We start from the raw sequence: 26,232 nt of genomic DNA, 5'->3' as shown, positions 1-26,232 counted from the left end.
TATTTCACTTTAATGCTTACATTGTCCGAGCATCAATAAAACTGGAAACTGTGATATAATTAAATCCATTCTTCCTACAGAGAAGATGACTGGCTGAGATAACAGTGAGAGCCGCTCATTGCATATTACTCAGGAGAGAGCACAGAACGGCAAAGACTCCCTTTTCTCAGGCCAAACATTGGGTTTATTTATTTGTCACAAAGACAAGGGGGAGGGCGAGGAGAGAATGGGCAAATACTTTCTGACCAAGTTTCCTCCCCACACCCATCCATCGTTGTATGCCTAGTTCAAGTCCAACTTTCAGCTCAAATCTAAAATGCTTACCTTGGGGCTGCTTTCACTGAAACAAAACCTTCAGGGAGGCCATGAATCCTCTTTTACAGATGACACCCCTTTATTTGAAGGCCTGCTAGAGGGCTTTTTGAAGGTGCCCGCTCGTTAAAGTATTTCTGTGTGGAAAATTCCTCCTCCTTGTTGCTTCCCAGCCGTTCTAATTCAATTAGATAGAAAAGAAATTACTTTTGGGCTGGGGGTGGGGGGATGAAAGTTGAAGAAGATTTCAGAGAAGTTGTCATGCATTGGGTTGAGGGTCCTTGCGCTTACCTTACTTAAGAGGTGACTGAGGAGCGTGTGTGAGTGTCTTGTCTTTCATTGTACTAACTTCCATGCCTGTGGCCTGCTTGGCTTCCCACACTTCAATTAAAGCCCAGGGGAAGATGTCATTTCTCCCATAGGGCTTTTTTCAGATTGGGAAGTGCAGGCAGCCTGGAGGTTGAAAAGCAATGGAGAGATGTGTAATACAAACACACACACACACACACACACACACACACACACACACACACACACACACAGAGCACCCTCAGCTGCCTCACAGTGATTAGGTTAGATCAAAACCACCAACAAAATAAATTGAAAACAAAATCGACAAGACCCTGACAATGAGGCAGAAAAAAAAATGGAAGCCTCTTCCATGGGGCAGGAAAGCTTTCAAGAAATCAGAGGACAGATCCCTGGATTCACTGTTACTCTGTGCCCTAGAGAGGAAGTCATCCTTCATGCTGCAGTTGACAAAGGCACCTTGGGAACCAGGTGAGTGGTGGGTCCTAATGTGATGATATTCATATGAACTAAAGCAGTGTGTTGGAGTCTCTCCTTCCTCATGCTAATGGTATGTTAATGCCTATTAGCCATGGTGGCCAAAGGCAATGGCTTGGTCCACTGTGAATATACGAGTGGCTATGGGTAGCCCTCCCCAACGTGGTGTTCCCCCAAATGTTTTAGACCACCCATCCCATCATTCCCAATCAGCTTAGCCAATGTTCAGGGACAATGGGAGTAGTAGGCCAAAACATCTGGAGGCTACCTTGTTGGGGAAGGCTGGGCTAGAGAATAACAGCAGGGAAGTGCTAGATGGAACTTTGGTCTGATCTAGGCAGGCTGGCCAATTTGGAGTCATTGTACCTGCCCCGTCTGAGCGAAACCAAGTTTACTGCACCTCTAGAGATGGCCCAGGCCATATTGCACCCCTGCGGGATCTGTCCACTCCATTCCCCTAAGTCAGGATCCACTCCGCAGCAGGGGAAAGTTGTATGAATGTCCCTCAGCCTACTGATCTCCCCTGGCTTCAAACTCTATGGACTGTAAAAGCAGATGCTGGTTAGGGAAGTCTTCCACCTAGTGGCTGAAGATGTTAGTGCAGCCTGCAACCACATGGACACATTTAAATTGTTTTGTAAAAAACTAATGCGTTTTAAAGATAAAATAACTCTGAGTTGTAACTCATAGCTCCCCTTACTACAAATGACAAATTTCTGGTATCTAGGTTTCATGGCCATGGCACTATGGTGCAGACAGATGGATGGACAGGCAGACAGAGAAACATGCTTTTTCTTATTATACATATAAAATTATTACTCCTGATGCTGCTACCACATCAAAGAGCCCAAAGGTATATTCCAAAGCTGAGATTTGTCAGGTTAAGTCCTCTGGATTCAGGCAGAAGGAAGGGAATCCCAGCGGAATCCAATCTTGTTTCAAAATGTTTCTTGTGTCTGGAGGATTTGACAAACTACTTCAAAATAAGTTCGCTGCTGCTTTATTGAGTATCCTGCAAAATCCAAATCCAACCTGTGAGCTGAAAGGCACATCCCAGCAGATCTCATGATAGCAGATCTAATTACCCACATGTTTAGTTTTTAATTGGTTTTTAATGCTTTATGTGTGTATGTTCTGTGTTTTAGAGTTTTAAATTTTGTATACTTGTTTTTAACCTCAATTTTAGAATTTCTGTAAACCGCCCAGAGAGCCCTGGCTATGGGAGCGGTATATAAGTGTAATAAATAAATAAATAAATAAATAAATAAATAAATAAATAAGTCTAATGATGGTGTATAAAGTTATCTTCTCTGTAGCACCCATAACCTGATTAAATCCCAATTAAATATCAGTTGTAAGTCTTTCATATGTATCAGCAGAGCTGAACTAGCCTAAAGGAAAAATGATGGGTATTCTCCCAGGGATGGGTTTTGTAAGTTGGACAGAAACAATTTGTTCCTTCTGATACATTTCATAAGTCTCATTAACCCCTGCAGGTACGATATATATATATTTATATATATATATATATATATATATATATATATATATATATTAGATGGAATGTATTTCTTGAATAATATGGGAGGGGCAGCTGACTCTACAAGATCCTGGTCAAACGTTATGTTTAAAGTTACATGAGTTAAAATCTTATTTTTGGATGCGGGCAGGCAAAAGAATCCAGGCCAAGCAATTAAGCAGCATGAAGTAATATCATTAAGGAGTGAACGGTAAAACAGGGATTCCTTGGCTTAGCTGAGTACAATGAGTGTTTTCATTTGGCCTTAGCTTGAGAGTTTTAAAATGCTAAAATAATATTTCACGAGCGGATCAGTTGAACACGGGGCGTAGAAAATGCTCCAAGTAGCTGCAGGAAAAACCATTCTTTTAATTCTGCAATGTCCCTTTGACAAATTAACTGTGTGGTATAGTTTCCAATCTGACTTTGTTCTCCAGGGGGAGTTGGGAAAGAAAGTATTTCATCTTCTACTGTATAGTGGAGTGCAAGTCTAAGACTTAGTGATTTACAGCTGGGATGTGCAGACAATAGAAGGATCCCTGTATCTTAGATTACATATTGTTCATCCAAGGACATCCTTCCAAAAGCAATCCAAAGAAGATGATGAGGGATATTAAGACGAGCCATGCTGTGGCCACTCCTTGCCCTTGGGTGAAATTTCTAGACAATTCTGCCTTTGTATGAACAATGACATCTTCCTCTCTCCCCAGATCTCTCTCCACACAAACCAAGTCCATGCACCATGGGTGGGCAACTGGTGGCCCCCCAAATGTTTTGGCCTACATCTCCCATTAGCCTACATAGCCAATGATGAGGGGTGAGGGCTATCCAAAGCTACCTTTGATAAATAGGAAAATGCAGTGAACACCAGCATCAGCTGACAGTACAAAACCTGAGTAGCTTTTCCAGTCTCGACCTCAGGGAGGGTCTTCCCTATGGCACCTCTTTGAATTGCCCAACCTTTTAGAATGCCTAACATCCTGAAGTTGCTCCTCCCTCATCACCCAACATCTGATTCTTCAATCCATCACTCCCAACTGTTTCCCCCACTGTAAGAACTTGCATTTCCACAGATGGAGAGATCTCTGACTGGCTTTGACCCAACTGATTAGTTGGCATCTGAAAAGACTCCTCTCTGCTGCTGTTCCCATGCCCTATCTCCAGTGACCTTGATAGCTCTAGTATCCCTTCCCCTTCTTTCTCATCTAAATCTGAATCTGTTCCCACATCTTCTTGGATTGCTTCTGCGGAGATGTTGAGCCTAATCTTTACACATGAAGCTGCTTCATCTGAGGTGTGGGGTGTCATAGAATCATAGAATAGAAGAGTTGGAAGGGGCCTATATGGCCATCGAGTCCAACGCCCTGCTCAATGCAGGAATCCACCTTAAAGCATCCCTGACAGATGGTTGTCCAGCTGCATCTTGAATACCTCTAGTGTGGGAGAGCCCACCACCTCCCTAGGTAACTGGTTCCATTGTCGTACTGCTCTAACAGTCAGGAAGTTTTTCCTGATGTCCAGCCAGAATCTGGCTTCTTGTAACTTGAGCCCAATATTCCATGTCCTGTACTCTGGGATGATCGAGAAGAGATCCTGAGCCAGATGAAGGAGGGTAAAGCCACTGTGGCTTTACTGCATGTGGTCTTCCCCAGGGTGGGAAAGCTTGGTCCAAATGACAGAGCATGGCCACAGTTCCTGACTTCCTCTGGGCCACAGAAGGGTGGGTGGGTGAGTGGGTCATCCAACCCATGACTACATTTTAGTTCTCTGCTTTTGCTTTAGAATATAATCCCAAATGGTATAATCCTGAATAACAGTGTTTGCCATTATAACTTGTGTGGATGATGAGGCCTACAAAGAGAAGTTGTATCTGCAAAGGAATCTTCAGTCATTTAAGAACAATATCTGACAGATGTCGACTTTTCAAGTGGTGGAGAGGTTGGGGAAACAAGACACAGTTTTGCTTTTCATTCAGTGGGAAAACCATAACGGGCCCAGATGTTCTCCTGACGTCACTAGAAACCACATATAGCAAACGGTCCCCAAACTGGGAATGGAAGAAAGAGCAAAGGTTAAAGAGTTCATATTTCTTCGTAGGGCGACCTGATCAGAGTGGAAACTTGGTTCACACAATCTACTGCTGTTTTCTCATAAGGTAAGGCTTTCAAGAATACAGGAAGATATTTCAGAAGGTTTTTTTTTTTTAAAAAAAAAGCACAGACACCCAGGCTGTTTTAACATTAAAGGTCTCTCCACTTGCAAGATGCAAGATACTGCATCCAGTCAGGCAGTTTGTCCTGAAAGGAAAATTCCCAGAGCAATTGGTGACCTTGGCTTCCTCTGAGCTGGCAGAATACAGCATGAAAATATGAAAATTACATGGCCACCCAGAACTTGAATTGCTGAGATGTCAGGCTATCAAAAGCTCAGCTGCTGTGTAATAATGCCTACTTGACATAATAACGACAGAACACCTGGGTTGCCAGAAATACAACTGAGCCTGAACTGAGGCTTGTATCCACATACTACAAGAAAAAGCAATGACTCCACAAAAGGATCTCCATGTCCACAAGCTTTGAAATTATTGTAATGGCCTTAATAAGTTTGTTGTTGTTTGGTATTTTTAATGTTTTATCATGTTGAAAGATGCCTTGAGTGTTTTAACAAGAGGTGAACAAGAATTCCATTTCAAACTTATCCGGAACAAAATGAACTTGAGATTTTTTTAAAAAATCAAATGTGGGAAAAATGAAAACTGGGTCCATCCAGACCCAGTTCAAGAAGGATGCAGACAAGCTGGATTATGTTCAGAGGAGGGCAACCAGGATGATCAGGGGACTGGAAACAAAGCCCTGTGAAGAGAGACTGAAACAACTGGGCATGTTTAGCTTGGAGAAGAGAAGATTAAGGGGAGACATGATAGCATTCTTCAAATACTTGAAAGGTTGTCACACAGAGGAGGGCCAGGATCTCTTCTCCATCATCCCAAAGTGCAGGACACAGAATAACGGGCTCAAGTTACAGGAAGCCAGATTCCAGCTGGACATCAGGAAAAACTTTCTGACTGTTAGAGCAGTACGACAATGGAACCAGTTATGTAGGGAGGTCGTGGGCTCTCCCATACTGGCGGCATTCAAGAGGCAGCTGCCGGTATGCTTTTGGATGGATTCCTGCATTGAGCAGGGGATTGGACTCGATGACCTTATAGGCCCCTTCCAACTCCAATATTCTATGATTCTATTATTCTAGCATGTTGAATAGTTTGCTCTTAAAGGTCTGGGTTTGAATCCCTGGGTATCCAACCACATTATGCTGAATTAGGGTTGAGATGTCTTTTTTTCTGACAGGCTCCTCATTTTTATCAGCTACATGGCCGGCAGGTACACCATGGACCTCTGCGTGCTGGAAACAACTGCACCTACTGAATGTAGCTAGTAGTGGGAGTAGTGGTACATAGATCAGATGGGTGAGAATTACATTTTAGTTTTTTATAAGAATTCGCCAAAATCCATAATGTTCATATTTGGGAGAGAAAGAACTTGACATTTTTTATTTTTATTTTTAAATGCAGTTGAAAGAAAAACTGATAGATTCATCCATCTGTAGTTTTAAAACAAAGGTGGAAACTACTGCTACAACTATGTGTAGGGGAGGCTAGAAATATGGAAAACACACACATAAATGAATTATTGCTTAAGTGACCTTGGGAAGTTATGAAAATGGCCTCTGTATATGGAGCTATATCCAATGTTGTGCAGTAGTTAGAGTGTTGGATTGGGACTCTGGAGATCTGAATTCTAGTCCTCACTTTCACTGGGTTACTTTGGCCCCATCACTAACTCTCAGCCTAACCTACCTCACAGGCTTAATGTGAGTATAAAATGGAGAACAAGAGGAGGAGGAGGAGGAGGAGGATAATGTAAGCCTCTTTGGGTTTCTTGCAAGAGAGAGAGAAAAGCAGGATTTCCATATAATAAATACATCAATAAATTTCTTAGATGTAAAGAAACTGTGGTGTTGGAGGAAAATTCTGAGAGTGCCTTGGACTGCAAGAAGATCAAACCAGTCCATACTCCAGGAAATAAAGCCAGACTGCTCACTTGAGGGAATGGTATTAAAGGCAAAACTGAAGTACTTTGGCCACATAATGAGAAGACAGGATACCCTGGAGAAGAGGCTGATGCTAGGGAAAGTGGAAGGCAAAAGGAAGAGGGGCCGACCAAGGGCAAGATGGAGGGAGGATATTCTGGAGGTGACAGACTTGACCTTGGGGGAGCTGGGGGTGGCGATGGCCGACAGAAAGCTCTGGCGTGGGCTGGTGCATGAAGTCACGAAGAGTCGGAAGCGACTGAACGAATAAACAACAAAAATGCAAGCCACAAAATCCTGATTGCTGCTTTTAGTAGGGAAAAGCAACATTGCCATAGGGTGATTTTCAGCAGAGAGTGGGAAAGGAGAGGGTCTCTAATCCTTTGTCCGCCCACAGCTTTTCTTCTGCCACTTTCCCCACCCTACATTGCAAGTTTCTGCCCCTGTGGAGTTCCAGATCGTGTTTATAAGGATAAAGAACAGGTATCTGGAACCCCAGGTAGGGAAAGAAGCTTAAGGGAGAGAAATTGCTGTGTGGAATCTCTTAACAGGTGGGGTTAATTTGCTTGTCTCCTGAAAAACATGCCATGCCGAACCTGCGTTCTCTTAATCAAAGCAGCAATCAAGGTGTGTGTGTGTGTGTGTGTGTGTGTGTGTATGCATTTAAAGTGTAAATATGAGTTAGACCATTTTGACAGCTACTTAGATGCTAATGCTTCGGATTATGGTGTTTTAAAAAAGCCTTTCATTCGATGGCTGCCCAAATCCAGCTCCTTAATGATAGCCTATGACCGGATCACCCTTCATGCATTTTCTTATCTGGCCAAGGATAGTTTGGAAGCTTGTTTGAATTTCATTAATGAGATCGAAGTGTAATGCAGACAAAGAGCATTCTAAATAAAGCTATCACCCAATTAAAGAGAAGAAACGAAACCCCAACAACTTCCAAATCCAAACTCCATATCAGTGTAATATCTTTATTAGGTCATCAGCAAGATCACTAAAACTTGTGCAAGCTTTTGAGCTCTCCAGATCTCTTCAATTAAAGTAATCTTAGCAGAATAATCACACGAGATTAATCAAGTATTTTGCATACAAGAGCCAGCACAGCATAGTGGCTAAAGTGCTGGACTGGGAGCCGGGAGATCTGGGTTCTAGTCCCCACTCAGCCATGGGAACCCACTGGGTGACTTTGGGCCAGTCACAGACTCTCAGCCCAACCCACCTCACAAGGTTGTTGTTGTGAGGATAAAATGGAGAGGAGGAGGATTATGTATGCCACCCTGGGTTCCTTGGAGGAGAAAAGGTGGGATATAAATTAGGGTGACCATATGGAGGATAGGGTTCATGTATCTTTAACAGTTGTATTGAAACAGAAATTTCAGCAGGTGTCATTTGTTTATATGGGGAACCTGGTGAAATTTCCTCTTCATCACAACACTTAAAGCTGCAGGTGCTCTGCCCTCTTTTAAATCCGGTCACTCTAGTATAGCTCCTGCACCTTTAACTGTTGTGATAAAGATGGAATTTCACCAGGTTCTCCAAATGACACCTGCTGAAATTCCCTTTTCTATGCAACTGTTAAAGATACAGGAGCCCTGTCCTCCTTTTCATATGGTCACCCTATATAAATGCAATAAATAAATAAAATACATTCCCAAATGAGTAAAAACTATTATTTTGAAGCAAAAAAACCCACTTCCTTTGGGGGTGTTTAGGTGATGCACATAATCACTAGGTATAACCTAATTTAAAACCAACAACTTGAGGCTGAAAGGTTTTTCTTTTAATCAATTAACATTTGCAGCCCTGATAATCTAAGGTCTTTACTACCTCAGTTTAACACTTTGCCCAGCCTTGAAGTTGCATTTTCCAGATTAATATGAGCTTGGAATGCAGTTATCCTTGTGTGTACAACTTAAAAACTTATTTTAAAAAGTTTTTTTAAAAAACAACAACAGACAATTGGATGGAACAAACTTATGATTCAACACATGTGGAACTGGCATGAACCAGAAAGAGATCAATTATTCTCTATGACCAGGGCCTATAATATCTGCATCCACTTCTTGGAATGATAAATCAGGAGCTAGAACCATGCTGGCACATTCTAACAATTGCTGCAATGCACTTTTCTTTCTTCCTTCGTGAAGGGACATGCACGATTCCCTGGCCTCTAAATCAACCAGGGATGAAAAAACATCAACACACACACACACAATTTGCCAGGAATGGTTTGAATTTGAGTCAGGTGCAAGCAGATCAGACCAGGCTTAAAAGAGAATTTATTCAGGATGGAAGTGGAAACTTTAGATAAGTTCACATCTGTGAATTGAGCCCTTTCCGCCACCAAAAAAAACCCTGCACACACACAAAAATCCATCCCATTTCCATTCCATTATTTAGTGAGCCAGCTAGGAAACCAGATGCATGGGGTTGAAAAGTGGAAGGTAGCATTTGGTTTGAGACCCTCACTTGGTGTAAATCAGAGTCCGTATGGCTAACCTTTATTGCTCTTTATTCTTTCTCCTTCCTTGCCTTGCAATTTTCACAACAGATCAAGTTGTTAGAGATGATTAAATAGGTGTAGATATACAAGTACCAGCCTAAACCTAGGATAAGATCTCTCTCCGTTTTTGAGATGGAAGTAGCATGAGAGATAAAAGTTTGGGTTAAGAATTCAATGCCCGATCAGTATCAATCTGTTGAATAAATCTTGCATTGCCTAAAAAATCTCAAGCCCAGTGAACAAATGGTTGAGTTAGCCTACCCCCAACCTGGTGTCCTCCAGATGTTTTGGACTACAACTCCCAGCATTCTTGTCCATTGACCATGCTGGACGGGACTTATGGGAGCTGAAGTCCAAAACATCTAAATAGCACCTGGTTGGGTAAGGCTGGTTAAGTGAACTTGCCTTCCCTTGTTTCCTGCAGGGGTTGGTGGATTGTCATAGCGGACGAAATACACTATTCTAGCATACGCTTTCACTTAGGATACAGTTCTTGATCAAGCTTTCAGTAATTACGGTGTAAATTACTGTCACCTGGGCAGAGTTCATTCCTTTAAAAAGAAGTCTGTGAACAGCCTCTGTTCTGCACAGAACAGCTCTCTCTAGCTGTGCCCACATTTTGAGCTAAATTGACATTTTGGCGACTGCCTCGAAGGGTAATGGTCTCTTAAAATGTATAACATTTCAACATTCAACTAGCTGTACTTTCAGCCTGCAGTTCGAATAAGTCTTGCTACCACCCAGGTCCAGGAGAGTTAATGCAGAAATTCATGGAGATCAGTCCTCATAAACTTTTACAGAAATGCTTTGTTTCAGATACTCATGCTCATAATGAGACATAACAACTGAACTCACCCTATAATTTTCCACCCACACATTTTCACACAATTTTTTTTTCAACACTTCTAAATGTAGCTGGTAAACTGTATGTGGGAGGAGTTGGGATGGTGAAAACATAGCATTGAATATGAGTACAATCTCACTGCAGTCTATGCTGATACAGATCATATTTTGCTTGTGGCAGTGAAGCCTCTGACACTGATTGGCTGAGCTGTGGTGTACTGGCACAGAATGCTCACAAACATTCCAGCCGTTCAGAGATAATGGTAAAGTAACATGCTGGTAACTTCGAGGCTTGACTTCTGCAAAGTGCTCTACATAGGGCTACCTTTGTGCCTAGTCTGGAAACTTCAACTAGTTCAAAATACGGCAGCCAGGCTGGTCACCGGTACACTTAGGGGTGACCACATTACACCAGTTTTAAAATCTCTTCACTGGCTGCCAATTAGTTTCCGGGCAAAGTATAAAGTATTGGTTATCACCTTTAAAGCCCTACATGGTTTGGGTCCAGGCTACCTGCCGGATCGCCTTCTCCCGTGCAATCTGCCCTGCACACTCCTCTGGGAAGAATTTACTCCAGTCAACAAAAACAAGGCTGACAGCTAGTACCCAGAAGACCTGTTCCTCTGCCACTCCCAGATTATGTAATGACCTGCCGGGAGAGATTGGTCAACTTAACAGTCTTCCGGATTTTAAGAACGCTATAAATACTGATCTCTTCTGGCAGGCCTACCCAGTTGAATTTTAAGACACCTTTTAATAATATGCTGCTTTTAATGATGTATTAGTTTTGAATGTTTTAATTATATGTATTTTATGGCATTTGTATTAGTGTTGTACCCCGCCTTGATCCAGAGGGAGAGGTGGGTAACAAATAAAATTATTATTATTATTATTATTATTATTATTATTATTATTATTATTATTACTTTCGTCACCAGCTGAAGACCTTTTTATTTTCTCAGTATTTTAACACTTAATTTTAACTTAAAATTAAATTTTACTGTTTTAACTCTGTATTTTAATTTTATATCAATTTTGCTGTGTGGTTTTTATCCTGGTTGTGCTTTTTATACTGTATTTTGTATTTGTGCGTTTAACCTGTTGGTTGTTTTATTATGGTTTTAATTTTTGTGAACTGCCCAGAGAGCTTCGGCTATTGGGCGGTATAAAAATGTAATAAATAAATAAATAAATAAATTATTATTATATCACATTCTACCACCTTTTGCAAAACAGCTTCAAATCATAGTTTGAGATCCTGATTTGGCAGGCTGTCACAAACCACGATTGCCATGGATTGGCTTTTCATGGAGTGTTGAAATGGGATGCAGTTAACAAAGAAGTAGAGCGACACAGAACACAGAGAAAAATCACTCATTAAGAGAAAGTGCTTGGTGTGAAAGTTCTTCCCCAACCTGGTGACCTCCAGATGTTTAAGACGGATTCCTGACCATTGGCTAAGTTGGCTGTAGCTGATGAGAATTAAAACCCAAAACATCTGGTGGACAAAGGTTGGGGGAGGCTGTTGTGAACTCTCTCTCTCTCTCTCTTTCTTTCTCTCTCTCTCTCTCTCTCTCTCTCTCTCTCTCTCTCTCTCTTTCTCTCTCTCCCTCTCTCCCTTTCTCTCTCTCTCTCTCTCTCCCTCTCTCCCTTTCTCTCTCTCTCTCTCTCTTCCTTTCTCTCTTTCTCTCTCTCTCTTTCTCTCTCTTTCTCTCTTTCTCTCTCTTTCTCTCTCTCTCTCTCTCTCTCTCTTTCTCTCTCTCTCTCTCTCTCTCTCTCTCTCTCTCTCTTTCTCTCTCTCTCTCTTTCTTTCTCTCTCTCTCTCTCTCTCTCCCTCTCTCTCTCTCTCTTGCTTCCTTTCTCTCACACCGGCAGCTGTAATCTGATTATCTCACAATATTAGTTTTTATAAGACTTGAAAATATTGTCTCTTAGCAGGAATACCTGCCTTAATTTATAGGATTGTATTCAAGTTTTTGAACTGGCGAACTTACATAGAGCCTTTAGAAAATGGCTGAGGGCAACTTTTCAAATTTCCTTTACCAAATAAATAAATTAGTTTGGGGCTTGGACTCTTCCATCCCCTCTTCAGCCAATATATTTCTGAAGACAGTTTGGGATTTATCTGCACCCAGAGATCCCCAAACAGAGAACACTGGCATTGCTTTCAGCTTTGAGCAATCTGAGCGGCGTTTGCTATAATGAAATGTACATGTTCTCTAAGTGGGGTTTCTTCAGGTTGTTAGCAGCCAATGCCAAAACTCCGTAAATGGGACTCCTTCTTTGCTGACCCCTTGCCCTGCTACAAACGAGTTTTCTAAACCCTTTGGAAAACATGCGGTTTCACTTTCAACTTTCTTTCGAAGGCTCGATGTTTTATGTCGGCTCGCCTTGGTGCATCCAGCTGGAAAGGCCACTGATTTCATGGATTGGGACCAGTGATACTTATGACCAAAGGTTGATGCTCTGTTAGTTCAGCTGTAAAGAGGGGGGGGGCTTTCCCCTTTGTATAACCAGAGTCAAGTGGAGACTACTGGAAAGGCAGCACACTCTGATTTTTTTACAGTTCATCAATAACTTTTTAATGTAGCCCTCCCTGTCTCCGCACAAATGCACACAGTGGCAGTATTTTAATAAATATATAAATAAATAATCCCTTTTTAACAGTTTGATAAAGAAGAAGAAAAAACCTACATCATCCCCTTTTTGCTGAACTGGTTCCTGTGCAATGGAAAGGACAAGCCAATGAAATGAATGTACTTCGGCATTGCAATTGTGTTTGATCAGTTCTGTTTAGCCAATAGGCACAGAAAGATCTTAACTGATAGGAAAAAAGTGTTTTATGACCCAATTGATTTAATTATTTATTTATTACCTTTTTATACCGCCCAATAAGCCAAAGCTCTCTGGGAGGTTCACAAAAATTAAAACCATAATAAAACAACCAACAGGTTAAAAGCACAGATACAAAATACAGTATAAAAAGCACAACCAGGATAAAACCATGCAGCAAAATTGATATACGATTAAAATACATATTTAGAACAGTAAAATTTAATTTAAGTTAAAATTAAGTGTTAACTGAAGGAATAAAAAGGTCTTCAGTTGGCGACGAAAAGAGTACAGTGTAGGCGCCAGGCGGACCTCTCTGGGGAGCTCATTCTACAGCTGGGGTGCCACAGCAGAGAAAGCCCTGCTCCTAGTAGCCACCTGCCTCACTTCCTTTGGCAGGGGCTCACGGAGAAGGGCTCCTGTAGATGATCTTAAGGTCCGGGCAGGTACATATGGGAGGAGGCGTTCCTTCAAATAACCTGGCCCCAAACCGTTTAGGGCTTTGAATGTTAATACCAGCACTTTGAGTCGGGCCCGGACCTGGACTGGCAGCCAATGAAGTTGTAAAAGGACTGGCGTAATGTGATCTCGCCGGCCAATCCCTGTTAGTAAACGGGCTGCCCTGTTTTGTACCAGCTGAAGTTTCTGGACCATTTTCAAAGGCAGCCCCATGTATAACACATTGCAGTAATCCAATCGAGAGGTTATCAGAGCATGGATAACTGTAGCTAGGCTATCTCTGTCCAGATAAGGGTGTAGTTGGTATATCAACCTAAGCTGACGAAAGGTGCTCTTTGCCACTGAGTTCACCTGTGCTTCAAGTGACAGTTCTGGATCTAAGAGCACCCCCAAACTACAGACCCGATCCTTTAGGGAGAGTGCAACCCCGTCCAGGACAGGGCAAACATCACCTCGCCGGACAGATGAACCACCCGCTAACAGTACCTCCATCTTGTCTGGATTGAGTCTCAGTTTGTTAGCCCTCACCCAAGCTGCAGTGAGTTTGGAAGGAAACTTGCTTCCCTTCCCCACTGACGAGAACTCAGCTGTCCCATGACCAATCCTGCCCCCCTTCCTCAAAAAGGAACATAACCCAGTGTAATGGTTAGAATCTTAGACTGGGACTCAGAAGATCCAGGTTCTAGTCTTCACTTGGCCATGAAGTTCACTAGGTGACTTTGGGGCAGCCTCAGCCTATCCTACCTCACAAGGCTGTTGTGAACATTATGTGGAGTGGAAGAGGATTATTTATGCCACCTTGGTTCCTTGGAGGAAAATAGGCAGGATATAAATGTAATAAATAAATAAATAAATAAATAAATAAATAAATAAATAAAATAAACCCTGCTGGAACACATCAAAGGCCTATCTAGACTAGTATCCTGTTTCCAACACAGATCAACCAGAAACCCCTGCACAGGATATGAAGAGCAATAACCCACTCCCACCATTGCTCCCCAATGACTGGTATTTAGAAGCCTGCTAGCAGTACTTAAGCAAACTTCCAATAATTTTGGAGGCAACCTATTGCCATCATGGCTGGAGGCCATTGATTGTCTTATTCTCTAAGGTGCTATCTCCAAAATAGGTTCAGCACCTTGGATAGCTCCATTGGTGATCCATCTGGAACCCAGCATCACGTGGGCCAACCTGAATGGAGGCAAGGCAAGCTCAGAAGACGGCAAGCAAGTATGTAGAGAAAAAACAACAGAAGCAACCTTCAGGGACAGCTGAGTCTGGCAACAGTTGTTGGTGGAGGTCCAAAGTCAGAGCAGCTGCTGGACCTGACTGAAGACTTCACAGAAGGTTGATAAACTGCAGTAAAGATAGTGATAGTCAAACCTTACCAGAAGGAAAACTACATATCAAGCCCTCATTGCCAGGCCTGTGATTTAACTGAGGTGGAGCTTGATAGGGGAATTGTCTTTGGGTTGGGTTGGGTTACGAACTGTAGCTTCTATAGACTGATTGGTGGAAACGGTAACAAAACAAAAGCCTTGTCTTAAAGTAACAGTAGCCAGAAGTTAATTCACTTTCTTCATTAATTTATTTTAAATAAAATCATTTAAACCTTTGTTTACTATACTTATGCTTCTGATCTGTTTGTGTTACGCCTATTATCCTGCTACCTTAGGTAAGAACATAACGACATAAGAAGTGCCCTGATGCTGGATCACACCAAGGGTCCGTCTAGTCCATCACTCTGTTCACACAGTGGCCAACCAGCCATCGGCCAGGGATGAACAAGCAGGACATGGTGCAACAGCACCCTCCCACCCATGTTCCCCAGCAACAGGCTTATTGCCTCGAATAGGGTGGCATGGGATGCTGCAACCTTGATGAAGCTAAGCGGGTCTAGGCCTGGTCAGTTTCTAGAAGGGTGACTACCTGGGAACCCCATGTACATTGATTCCTGCATTGAGCAGGGGGTTGGACTCGATCGCCTTGTAGGCCCCTTCCAACTCTGCTATTCTATGATTCTATGACTCTATGAATAAGGTAAAGGGGGCATATTAAAGAGATGTAGATTTATGGTGGCAGCAGAAGCAAACAGAGGAATAATCTACATGTGGTGTCTTCCACATTTTCATGACAGTGGAATTGCCCAGTGAAGGGTGGACTTCCCTCCTTCTGGGTTTCTCAGAGGCGCTTTTTTCAGCCACTGTGGGAAACAGGAAGTTAGATCCATCAGAGCTCTTTTAATGTTCTTATTATTTACGAACCATCCCAGAAGGAGGAGAGCACACCCCTAACCTGGGTTGATCTTTGAGTGATCCTTTGACCATATTTTGTGAAAGTCTCATCAGATGAGGGATAGAGTTTGAGTGCAGGTGGCAAATCATGCTCATGACCCTTGTCGAAACACTGAAGGGAACAGATCCCGATTCAGGGTGATTTTTTTTTTTTTTTAATGAACAGTATGAAAATCAAACTGGAAGTGACATGCCTCCAAAGAAGAAATATCAAGATTTGGCACAGAGTTCATGGCCTTTGAGTTTTATACAGGCTGTTCCTTGCGGTGATTTATGAGATAGTCCGCTGGGTACAGTTAAAGCACTGCAGATTCATGAATGTATATTTCAAAATTTGGGGGAATGATCCAGATGTTTCACCTTGTAAATAGACTAGACATTTACCAGGGGTCTCCTTGGCAGATATAAGAGCAATTCCTCAACTAGTAGTTATTAGGGGGAGATTGGGGGGTTGTGCAGCAGAAAACTAGGCTGTCTTAGGGGGGGGGAGTATTGCTAACGCTGCTGTGAATCAATGAAGTCTGTGTTTCTAGTGTGAGGACCTGTTCACACATGTGCATTTATTTCAGTTTGGCAGACTCTTGCAAATATGAATATGCCTCTTACCGGGTCAGATCAAGTGTACATCGAGTCTAATATGATGAGCAGACATTCTCCGGGTTTCACACATTCGCTTGCTTGCTTGCTTGTTTAATGATATTTATGAATCACTTACTTTAAAGCCATTTCTAAGCAATGTATATATCATGGGAGAGTCAGGACAGATAAAAAGAAAGACTTCTTCACACAGCACATGGTTAAACTATGGAATTCGCCACCACAAGGTGTAGTGATGACCACCAGTTTGGATGGCTTTACAGCGGGATTAGAAAACTTTTTGAGTTGATCAAACATATGATCTCCCCAGTGAGGTTTAAATCACACTTCCATTTCCCCCAAAATTGGAATGTTTGTGAACATTCTGAGGCATCTGCAAGCTCAGACAATTGGTCCCAAAGATTTACTGCCACCTATGCCAACATTGCAATCTCCTTGGATCTACATTAAGGGGTCTCCATGTTACAGCCCTAGCAGGTAGACCAAGAGGCCTTGAGATGCCCAGAAATGGTGCAATCCCCACTCCATGACTTTTGATGTGAATGGGCTCGAAGGACCATATATTGTCCATCCATGTTTTTATCCATTTGCATTGTTATTCCCTACATCCCAAACCATTATTCTAGCTGTCTAAAAATCCAGCAATTCTATCACCGCTTTGCCATTTAAAAGCAAAAGCAAACGTTTGGGGTTGTTCCTCTCTCTCTCTCTCTCTCTCTCTCTCTCTCTCTCTCTCTCTCTCTCTCTCTCTCTCCTCTACAAAATGTTAGTCCTTCTCTTAGCTTTTTGCTTTATGTGCACTGAGCCAAACGGCATCATTAAGCCCTGTTCATTCCTGGTAACTCCAGCCAAACTTAGAGCAGAACTTGACACAAATTTTAAACACACACACACGCAACCACATTGGTTTTGACTGGTGTTATTTTTGCATTCCTGGCTATCAGTGAGCAATCTCCAATGCCAATTAGAACCATTGTTAATCTTGGCCTGGCACCAGCAAAGGATGCGAAGATCAGACAAATAGAGTGGACTTTAAACGTGCACGGCTATTGAGTTGACTCACCCTTTCAGATAACCTATTGTTATCGGCACCTTCTCTCTGTGCTGGCACCAGCCCCACTGAAATAATTCTGCTTTACAACTTGTAGGTAAACATGATGTGTTTGTGCAGGATGGCCATCAAGGTTTCCCCCCTGCTGCTCGTGTTATCACAGAGGAAGCACTAAGCGGGTAGGTGATATTTTTAAAAATGAAACTGTTAAAAAATATAGAACAACAGCATATTTCTGTATTTGTCCACCAGAGGAATCCTTGGCAAGTTGTCAAGGCAACGTGGTGTCCAGTGTTTCCAGTTATTTAGAGGCTGAACTGCACTGTTTTCCTCTGTGGCTCCTTCTACACTGGTTCATTTATTGATGGAGACTTCAGATGAATACATGCTATTACCGATAGCATGTATTCATCGTTGGACTCGATGGCCTTGTAGGCCCCTTCCAACTCTGCTATTCTATGATTCTATGATTCTACGATGCCAGTGCCTTCCTTTTTTCAGACATTATCTGTGTTGATTTCCTTGTGGGGGCGATGAAATGAAATGGCCAGGTCCAGTGAGACTTGCTGGATTGGGAGGGGGAGAACAGGGGGAAGAGTCTGATTGACTCCCAGTCATCCTTGCACCCAGCTTTCCTGGGTGCCTGTCAAACAGCTGCTCAGCAAACTGGGAAACTGTAGCATCCAACCCCCTTTGGTTGTCCCAAATTGGGCCAAGGTGGATCGGGGGCAATTCGGAAACTCTGAATCAGTCTCCAAAACAGGTTTGGAGGTCTCTGCACAGCCCTAATGAATACGTGTGGACCACGACAAAAAACACTGTTGTTTCTGAGTCATCTGGGAGCCATCACATGAAGACTAGGACAACCCAGACACTGTGTAGACTTTTACTTACGTTTTTGTTTAAGAACATAACATAAGAAGTGGCATGTTGGATCAGACTGAGGGTCCATCTAGCCCAGCACTCTGTTCTGACAGTGGCCAACCAGCTGTCGACCAGGAACCAACAAAGCAGGGCATGGTGCAATAGCACCACCCATGTTCCCCAGCAACTGGTACACACAGACTTACTGCCTCGGATACTGGAGGTAGCACATAGCCATCAGGGCTAGTAGCCGTTGACAGCCTTCTCCTCAAGGAATTTATCCAGCCCCCTTTTAAAGCCATTCAAATTGGCCACCATCACTACTTCTTGTAGTACTTAAATCCATACTTTAACTATGCGCTGTGTGAAGACGTCCTTCCTTTTATTCGCCCTGAATGTCCCACCAAACAGCTTCATGGGATATGACCCCTTTGGGTTGTAGTATTTTGAGAGAGGGAGAAGAATGTTTCCTAAAAAGTACTACTGCTAGCAGAAACCAAGGGGCACCCTTCCTAAGCTAGCTAGCTTTCTTTCTTTCTTTCTTTCTTTCTTTCTTTCTTTCTTTCTTTTCCCTCCTTGCAGTTATCTTTCCTGAGGGACCTCCAGAACAATCTGCTTCTGCCAATCCCCAAACCCATTCCACTTGAGTCATTTGAGAGAGAAGATGAATGTCGTGATTTTAAAATGAACCGAAATGGGTTCTTCAGAGTTCACGCGTATGCCACCATGCGTATCAAACTCCTCCGCGCTCGGGAACTTGATCTCATACCTAGCCTTTTAGGAAGACTGCATCCTTGGCAGGTGATTATTTTGCTTTCTCACATCATATCAGGCAACTTAAGCACTCACTGGCTTGTTGAGTACCAGCTGGTACAGCAGAAAAGAAGAAAAGAAAGAGGGAGACCAGCAGAGAGACTCACACAGAAAAAAAGAAAAAAGCTGTGTCTGTCAAAATATTCCAAACCATAGAATGTGCAACTGCTGTAGGAGCAAGGCTTTAATCTCATTTATTTATTTATTTATTTATTTATTACATTTCTATACCGCCCAATAGCCGGAGCTCTCTGGGCGTTTCACACTTGGCTGCTATTTATTTATTTATTTATTTATTTATTTATTTATTACATTTTTATACCGCCCAATAACCAAAGCTCTCTGGCTTCAGCATGGTATTTCATGCCTTGGATGATAGAACAGGTAATTTATTTATTTATTTATTTATTTATTTAAAGCATTTTTATCCCGCCCTATATCATTAAGATCTCAGGGCGGCATACAGATAAAAACATGCAGTATAAAACAATAGATATACACAGTTAAAAACAAATTAAACCACGATCCAAGTTAAAACAATACATAATTTAAAAGCAATAAAAGCAGTTAAAAGAGTTAAAACAATGTGCCAGTGAGTTTAACCATCAAAGGCTTTGTTAAAAAGCCATGTTTTTACTTGGCATCGAAATGAAATCAATGTTGGTGTCAATCGGCCCTGTTCTGTGTGACAATCATTTTGGTACTTGAAATATCCCCTTTCAGTCTGCTCTTCTCAAGGATAAACATACCTGGTTCCTTCCACCTTTCTTCGTAGGACTTGCAGTGTCTCTACATTGAAGCAAAAATCCCTCATCCATGCTTTCCCAACCCCTTAGCCATTTGTTTTGTGGACGAGTTCCATTTGTTCCCTTTATACAGCCAGTACATGATGCTGCAATATTGTGCAATTCCGGAAATATGACTGCATTTTTGGTGAGATAAAAATTGGTGGAATAAAGCTTAAAAACACTGGGAGAGGCACCAGAGGTTGACAATGTCATGAAAAGGACCCACAAAGGTCCATACCTGACCAACCATGACTGCACAATAAAAAACTCATGTGACAAGCCTCTTAGTTCCCCTGATCATCTTTATTGTCCTTATATAGCTTTATTCAGTAGGGGTGTGCACAGACCCCCCGCTCCGCTTCACTTGCAGATCCGCCATTTTCCGGATCGGGCCGCTCCGCCCCGCCCCCGCTCTGCCCACTTCCGCTCCGCTCCGCCCGGAGCTCCGGATCCGGAGCTCCGTTTTCCCCCCCCCATAGGCTTGCATTGAAAGCTAAAAAATTATACAACTTTTTTTCTGTTCAAGTTAGAAACCTCATGTTTGGCACCATGACACCTCATGGGGATATACACACGCATGCCAAGTTTCAAAGCAATCCCATCATCCCCTGATTTTTGGCGAATTTTTGAAAATCGGGCACCCCACACACAACATCTCTGCGAGGTGGGCAGGGGAGGAGGGAGGGAAGGCAGGCAGGCATGCAGCTGGCATTTCTGGGGGCATAAGGAAGTGAGCCAAGGATAAGCCAGTAATGCATATAAAATGGAATAAATCAATCAATAAACAAAGGAGGGGTGGAATTAAAAGCAGCAGTGTTGCTCAATAAACAACAAGAAGAACTTATTTTAAAAGGCTATATCTGTCTTTTACCAGCAATAGGGGGACGTGCCCGGGGGAGGGGGAAGTAGCTGCCAGGTCAAGACACTGACAGCCACAGCTCTGAGAAGAAGTAAAACGCTCACTTCGACTCAGAACAGGCATTGCTCCACCACTGAAAAGTGACCATTCACTTCAACTCATGATAGGCATTGCTCCACCGTTTTACTCTCTTTGGAAGGCTCTAATGGCCTTCCAGTGCAGGAGAGAGTGGGGGCACGTCCACGATGAGATGCCCTAGGGGAGCTCATCCCCTTGCACCACATCGATTCAGTTGTTCCCCAAGGTTAGGGTGGGGAGCAGTGCTGTGTTTCTATCTCTTATTCTTGGCTTAGTATATGATTTCAGGTTGTGTTTGTGCATTTGGTGGGGCTACTGTGTTAAAAAACACGGGGAAAAGCCCGTTCAGATGAAGAAAGAGAAGTTTCCCAGAATCCCAAGTTACCTGTTTTGCCTATGCCCTCCTCCAACTTTGGGATCATCATGACCGGGAGCTGACTCTGCCCCTCAGCCCTTTGAAAAAGGTATTTTTCCCGCCGATTTTTTAAAAACGTCTAGCCCGCGACCCGTACGATGCAGAAAGTTGAGAGTGGTCTCAAAATGACCCCCATCCACGACTCTCTGTGCACCAGAATTTTCAGAACGATAGCTTAAACCCCCCCCCCCAGTTATCCCCGATTCTTTCCCTCAATGCAATCCTATGGGCGAAAAGCCGAAAACGCCGTTTGAGCCGCGCGGTTGACCCGATTTTCACAAAAATATAGCCCGCGACCCGTACGATGCAGAAAGTTGAGAGTGGTCTCAAAATGACCCCCATCCACGACTCTCTGTGCACAAGAATTTTCAGAATGATAGCTTAAACCCCCCCCCCAGTTATCCCCGATTCTTTCCCTCAATGCAATCCTATGGGCGAAAAGCCGAAAACGCAGTTTGAGCCGCGCGGTTGACCCGATTTTCACAAAAATATAGCCCGCGACCCGTACGATGCAGAAAGTTGAGAGTGGTCTCAAAATGACCCCCATCCACGACTCTCTGTGCACAAGAATTTTCAGAATGATAGCTTCAAAAACAACGTAGTTATGCGCGATTATTTGCCGCAATGCAATCCTATGGCGAAATGTTTTCAAGATGGCGACCGGAGCACTCCGCCTGAACTCGGAGCTCCGAAAAATGGGCGCTTCTCTTCGCCTTGCTTCTAGGGGGTCCGCGGTCCGCTCCTACTCCGCCTCTGGGTAAGGCGGAGCAGGCCAATCCGCTACTGCTTCTACGCTCCTAATCGGAGCGGAGCACATCCCTATTATTCAGGCATGGAAAACCTACTTACTATAGCATGGGGTGTGTGATTCAGAACTATTTTTACTATCAATAAACAAAGGATCTACTGTAAGTCTGAAATGTAAAGATTTGTTATCATTTTTGCTAATTGCTGCTCACCAGACAGTAAAAAAAACTGGATAATTTGAACTTGCCTGCATAGGACCGAAATATATGGTGTGTGATAATATCAGAAAAAAATAACTCATGTGTTAAGGAACAACAGTAAAAACAGCATTCCACCATGTTAAAAGGTGTTATTGGGGGGTGGGTCATTTTAGCATCCTAAAATGGAAAATATTTCACCAATCTTTCTGAAACGGAGTCCTGCCAGAAAGAAATGCTGGTTTTACATACCTTGCATGTTTCAAGAAGATTGGTGAAATATTGAGGGCAGGATGTCACTTTAAATGACAAAAGGGGGAGGCCTCTCTGTTTCAAACTGACACAGAAATGCTTCCGGGGTGGTGACCATTTTTTTGCACACTAAACGCTCCGAATTGGGAGCCTTACCCTTCAAACCAGTGGTGGGATTGCATTGCCCTGTCCTCCTCATTGATGGAATGGCCTTTCTTTTTTCAAAAGTCCATTCCATCAATTTTTAATTAATTTTTTAAAAAATCCTATGTTTCCCTATGGGGAATCTAATAAGGCAGCGCAGGTTGAGGAAGGGCTGCTCTAAACAAAAAAAGAAGTAGGTGGCTCTAAGTTATTCATCGTCAGTTTTCCACAACCTCACAGTCACCTCTGCATATCCTATTCTCCATCCTGTCCTCATGGTTTATCTGCTTTGGGAGAATGAGAATTTCACTGGTACTTTCTGCCTCCTTAGGGAGGATGTGGTGTTAAGGCTGGTGAGCCTTAACTCCCAATTTCCCTGCTTTTTGGTGCTTGGTTGAAAACTGTACATCCTTAACGTTGTTTTGTAAATCGTAGTTTTTTTGTTTATTGAATTTGCTTCTGATCCAAGGAAAAACAGAACCGCTTGCATTTTATGCTATACAGTGGAGATTCATTCAACGTACATCACAATATAAGCCAGCTTCTCCTCTGAGCATTTGGACAGTATCACAACAAATAAAGATCATACAGCACACTTATTAATTAGTTTATTTGTTTCTTTCTCTTTTTTCTTTCTTACTTTTCTCTTGTCCCCCCCCCCCAAATTGTATTAACCAAGTTTTCTGTAGCAGCTGATGAAATCCCAATTGTTAAGGGACTGCTTCGTTTTATATTATATCTAAAATAAAATATTTAAAGGTATTTTTAAAAAAATGAAAAATGTGAGTTGGGGCAGAGGTGCACCACATGGCCCCACCCCTGAAGTCACATGTGTCATGTAGCCCCACCCTCAGCATCCACACATCTTGCAGAAACAGATGCACTAGCTTCAGTCTCCTTTCTACAGATCTCTGTGCTTTAGGTACGGCATTTCAACTTTTCAGATGGGTAGATGGCATTTATTTATTTTATTTATTACATTTTTATACTTCTCAATAGCCAAAGCTCTCTGAGCAGTTCACAAAAATTAAAACCATGAAAAGCATAACAAAACAAACAACAATCTAAAAACACAAATACAAAATGCAATCTAAAAAGCACAACCAGGATAAAACTACACAGCAGAAATTGATATAGATTAAAATACGGAATTAAAACAGCAAAGTTTAAATTTGAGTTAAGTTAGGTGTTAAAATACTGAGAAAATAAAAAGGTCTTCAGCTGGCACCGGAAGGAATACAATGTAGGCGCCAGGCGAACCTCTCTGGGGAGCTTATTCCACAGCTGGGGTGCCACAGCAGAGAAGGCCCTCCTCCTAGTAGAAATGCAAAAGCCAGGAAAGCACCAAAGGATTGGCGGAAGAGAGAGAGTTAGCCGACCCAAGGAAAGGCAGAGTGGATATCTGTGGAAACTTTGGGGGTCATATTGGAAACCCAGGTGGGGTGGATTTGACCTGCAGATCTGAGGTTCAACACCCCTGCATTAGATATCATAGAATCATAGAATAGTAGAGTTGGAAGGGGCCTACAAGGCCACTGAGTCCAACCCCCTGCTCAATGCAGGAATCAATGTACATGGGGTTCCCAGGTAGTCACCCTTCCAGAAACTGAACAGTCCTAGACCCGCTTAGCTTCATCAAGGTTGCAGCATCCCATGCCTTCACACCAGATAAGTTGCAGCAACTAGAGCTAAGTTGAACCCCCCCTTTCCCAATTTCAGCCATTTTTCAGGGGTGTGTGGGCAAACTTGGGGGTGTTAAACTAAGGAAGCACTGCCAATGTTCCTCCCAGTCTCCAGCAGTTGGGGGTGGCCACCATTCCCAGCTCCCGGAAATGTCTCAGAACAATACTATGAAATTATACCGCACCATTTGGAGAGAATTGTGGAGTGGCAGAAGATAGCAACTTCCAAGAGGAGGTCTCAACTAGGAGGGGAAATAGTAAGTGTGTGTGTGTGTGTGTGTGTGTGTGTGTGTGTGTGTACGCATGCACGCATGCACATACACGATTGCCACAACGTTCTCATTAGAGAATGTTTCGCTCAGCCCTACAACCCAATCTCCTTGGCTATTAACCAGCAATATGTCTAATAAAAGAATGGTGTGGCTGGAACCACACTTTTCTGCACCACCCTATATGAAGACCATTCCGGCTCTTTTGGTCCTGGGCCCAAAGATCCTAAGAAGAACGCCAACAATGAACAGGAGCTGAAAAATTAAACCTTGGAAAAACAAATGCCTGAAGATGAAGCTTTTTCAAGCTACCAGAATTTGTGTGTTCTTTTCTTCAATAAAATATCCTTGAAGGGAGAGGGGGGAAATGTAAGATCTTCTAAAAGCAATTAATAGCCGCCTGTATTAGAGAACACAGAAAGTCTCAGGAAGCTGAAAATCAGACCCTCCTGAGATACAATAGCTTTATTAAGCTGGATACTTTATATATGATTTTAACAGTCTGGAGGTTTTCCCAAGTATTTGCATAGGGATAAATGGGATTTCAGAAGCTATGACCTCACTCAGGAATTGATGTTATCAGAACTCTGCTGTTGTTACTCGGCTGAGCCCTGTCTGATTTGGGGGCAACCCATAGCCAAGCTGCAGAGAGTTTGGGTGTTTATATCATCGACAAGCATAAAATTGCTTATTGTGGAGGGAATTCAAGGCCACCCAAGGAGAGATCCGTAGAGTTCACGGAGCCAATGAATGTAATAATCAGCAGGAATGTGTGTATGCATTTGCATACAAGGTTTGGGGCCGTTTCATTTAGGAAAAAAGGCAAACGGGGGTTGAGAGAGGTGTGTATAAAAAAACATGTACGGTGCGGAGAAAGTGGATAAGGAGGCATTTCTCTCTTCTTTGCCTCTCACAACAGTAAAAACCAGGGTCATCCTGTGAATCTGAATGGGAGATTTGGGACAGATCAAAGGAAGGACTTCTTTACCCAACACATAGGGCCTTGCTAGACCCTGCCGGATAAGCCGGCAGGGAGGCGGGGCAATGGCGCGCTAACTTTAGTGCGTGCCGCCCCACCTCCTAGACGGCCGACGCGCAGGGACTGTGGAAGCCCTGTAGCATCGGCCATTTTTGTTGTTGTTGTTGTTGTTAAAGGGGCCACGTGCGCCCTGAAGACTCTGGAGAAGGTAGGTGGTTTTTTTTAATTAAGCCCCCCATCCGCTCCTGATCCCCTCCCATGCCTCCTGCCCACTCTTTCCCCGCCCTCCTTCGCCGTCCCCTGTGTCGCCCTCCGCCCTCCCTCGCCGTCCCCTGTGTCGCCCTCTGCCCTCCCTCACCGTCCCCTGTGTCGCCCTCCGCCCTCCCTCGCCGTCCCCTGTGTCGCCCTCCCCCTCTCCTGCCGGTCCAGCCTTCCCCCCTATCTCCCCCCCCCGGGATCCCCCCAGCCCAATGGGCACAGCGCTGAGCGCTGTGCCCAGTCCATGGCTTTTCCCAGCTACTCACGAGTAAGCGAGTAGCCGCAAAAAGCCACGAACCTTGCTAGACGTTCCGCAGCCCCGGCCTCAGGCTGGGGCTGCGGAAAAGGCGCACCATAAGTGACTTTGCTTATGGCGCATTAAGGGAGGCTTCAGTGCGCCTTGACCCCGGATTCCCCTGTGCATCATCTGGACGCACAGCAGGGAAACTGGGCCTCACAGCGCGCTAAGGCCTCGTTTAGCAAGGCCCTTAGTTAAACTATGGAATTCACTACCGCAAGATGGCAAGATGGCCACGAACTTGGATGGCTTTGAACAGGGATTAGGACTCATTCACGGAGGAGAAGGCTATCAATGG

Source organism: Elgaria multicarinata, chromosome 14, assembly GCF_023053635.1.
Source record: "Elgaria multicarinata webbii isolate HBS135686 ecotype San Diego chromosome 14, rElgMul1.1.pri, whole genome shotgun sequence".
Taxonomy (NCBI): Eukaryota; Metazoa; Chordata; class Lepidosauria; order Squamata; family Anguidae; genus Elgaria; species Elgaria multicarinata.
The sequence above is the reverse complement of the archived record's forward strand: the minus strand, read 5'-3'. Positions refer to the sequence as shown.